We start from the raw sequence: 3,274 nt of genomic DNA on the forward strand, positions 1-3,274 counted from the left end.
AAAAAAGAAAAAGAACCAAAATTGTTTTGTAAGATGATCTCTTTTTGATATGGCATGGAATCACATTATTCTTATCAGATTCATCTTTAATTTTTCTTGTAATCATTTACTCAGATAATTATTTATATAGGTAGACACATGCATACTCTAAAATTTGCATAAGGATTCAATACGGTATTAATTTTGGGTTGTTTTTATCATTGCAGGTTTGACCATTGGAGCCCTTTCAATTGACTCCTTGTCCTTTGGGACACAGGATAAGCTTATAACCCCATGAATGTCAGGTGGCATTGTTTTAAAGTCTTCTCTCCCTCACTGGCACTGTAGGGTACCCCAAACTCATTTTCCGCATTTCTTCCTGTAAGCCTGGAATCTTTATTTCCACAAAGGCGTGGGTACCTTTTTTCACAATGGCATTGAAATTGGAATCTGGGCCTGGGTGTCCTCAGTCTTCTTGGGTGTCATTGTTTTTAGGCCTCTCAACCGACAGACCAAAAAAAGAAATATTCAGGCATGTATGTTGTCTTGGTTGATCTTTATTACCTTTCCATGGTATGCTATTAATATCAAATTTCCTTCACTCTAAAGGAAATATTGTGGGAAAGAGCAGAAGGCATGGGTGCCAATGAATGATAGCTGTGAAATCATCCTAGTAATCAGGACACACACCTGGCTTTATATACCAAGAGGTTTTATGGCTTAGTCTCAGCAGTTTCATGACATGAAATATTTGAGATTAAGAGCTTACTCAACTGACACATTCATAAGAAGGATTTATCTTAAATGTTCATTCCAAATTTATACTAGGCTGATGGTGACTTCTATAGTTCCCTATGGTGAGGACAGCTGTATCTTAATGATCTCTTTTTATGTTTGCTTTATAAGCTATGGAAAGCAGACTGCAGGCTATGTCAAATTTTCCATAAAAATTAATCTAATGCCTGGAACATTGTAAATAACCCACATACATTAGTTGAATCAATAAATGGATAAATGAGCAAGTGAGTAAGTAACCAAACTGCTATATTGAGGAAATGATGGGTCATTAATAGAGTACTCTGGTAAATGGTACTTAGAAATACACGTGTAAATTATAAAAGCCCTTAGTATCTATTCAGTTTTAGCAGACTGGTGCAGAGGCTCAAAATAATGTTTCCTAGCCTCAGAGCTCACTAAAGGGTACATAGAAACAGAGGTCCATGGTATCTTCTGGTATCAGTTTGTGGTTATTAGCATGATGCTTCCCAAACACTAGGCTCTGTGTTCCTCCCTGTGTCTTCCTCCAAAACTATTCTGTCACCTGACTGAGGTCATGAACACTCATGCTACTTTTGTTATCAAATTCCTTGTCTCAAAATGCAAGTATCAATACCTAATTTTACATGTGCCTTTGTTTTCCCAGTTTTTAAAATTAGCTGATGTGATAAAAGAGATGATTTCAAGCAGAGCTAGGAATGAGGTATTCTGACTGCCTTTACAGGGACTGCAGTTAAGACTCCCAGCACTGATCTGACATGTTCCAAAAAGCTTGCTCATTTTCCCCTGATTAACTGGCCTGTCCATTTCTGTCCATTGTGGCCCCTCCTACAGTAGACCCACAGTTTTCTCAAGCAGATGAGGCAGGGTGAGCCCACTATAGAAACTCAAATTCCAGCAGACAATTTATGATTTGTGTTTTGAAACCCTTTCATCTTTACCAGATTCACTGGTTATCATTGCTTTATATTCTGTCAAAAGTGCGCCTTTGCCAAAAAGTCAACCATGTTTACTCTTATGACACAGGATCCAGATGAACAACGTTGTGCCTCAGGACGGCCTGGACAACTGTATTAACTGAAAGCTGGACATTTTGTCTTCCTCACTTTCTAGAGAATTAGGCTGCAGCGACAGTTTTCCTCAAGTCATCGTGTCTCCCACCAGTATGCTATCCTCTTCAGGGTAAAGCTACAGCTGTAAACAGATTTTGTGTGCAGTGTTCCCCCCCCCCCCGAAAATAGTTGCCTTTGTTGTGACTAAGATATTTCAATCTTTTTTTAGCAATGCCTTTATTTGATTGACTGATGGGTGTGCAAGTTATTTTTGAATCTGCGGTGTTTCTATTTCTAATGTAAGGTGCTTGAAGATCCACAATTGCTCAATCCATTCTTTATGTTTGATAGTCTCCATTAAGAAAATAAGCTATTTTGTTATAAAATCTGTATTTTTCCAAAAATAAGTATGATTAGGACCAACACTGGGTGCTTCCCGGGGGTCTAATTTTCATTGCTTGGAGGCATAACATGTGACACGTATCGCTGCTTCGGGGTCAGGATAATCGTTTTTCAGATTTCATTTCTACAAGACAAAAGAAAATACCATTTCAGATTCCTGTAGTACATTATCCTGTGAGAAGCCCACAGAAGGTAAGGGGATGCTGTGTGGAGTAAGCTATCATCTGGAGGAATTTAAATTAATCATTACTTTGAAGGTGGTGAGCTGGTTTTCTCGGAGATGAGAGTTTGACAAATTATTTTTAAAGTGCATAAATTTAACCTTAAACTTAAATTATAAGGAGACAGAATGCAATGAGACTCAGGAGAGAAAGGACTGCAAATGAAGCAAAGGAAATCCTCGATGTATCTGACTCCACCCATGCGGTTTGCACACTTAGTGAAAATTATAAATATCTTCCTTGGTTTTTTAATATGAAGGGTTTATATATTTCCCCTCCCTTATTTTGGCTTGCCATTTGTTTACTCCCTTTATATCTGGGGAGTACAATTTCATACACTCGTAAGTGTATAAGCCTCCTCAACCTCCACCAACTCACTTCTACAAGCCTCTCAGCTTCCTTCCCTGCCTCCATTGCTTCTCTCCAGCTGCTCTAATAATCAGTATATCTTTCACAGTGTCTAAGAAGCTGTTTTCTTAAATGTCTTTTTTGGATAAATGTCTGTTTCAAATTTTTGCCTTTCCTTTTTTTTTTTTTTCCTAACCTGCTTGTTGATTTTGTTGTTGTTGTTGAGATGTGTGAGTTTTTATATATTCTGGAAATAAACCCCTCGTTGTACATGCACTGCACAAATATCTTCTCCCAGTCCATAGGTTGCCCTTTTGTTTTTGTGGATGTTTCTTTTCAGTACTATAGTATTTTTTTTTTGTTTTTTTTTGTTTTGTTTTTTAGTTTAATGTAGTCCAGTTTGTTTATTTTGCTTTTGTTTTCTTCAACATTTATGTTGCATTGACAAATAAGTATCTGTGGTTGCAATACAGAACCTTATCTCCTATATCTTTC

The sequence above is a fragment of the Condylura cristata genome, unplaced genomic scaffold (genome assembly GCF_000260355.1).
Source record: "Condylura cristata isolate star-nosed mole 26May11 unplaced genomic scaffold, ConCri1.0 scaffold00010, whole genome shotgun sequence".
In the NCBI taxonomy this organism is placed as follows: domain Eukaryota; kingdom Metazoa; phylum Chordata; class Mammalia; order Eulipotyphla; family Talpidae; genus Condylura; species Condylura cristata.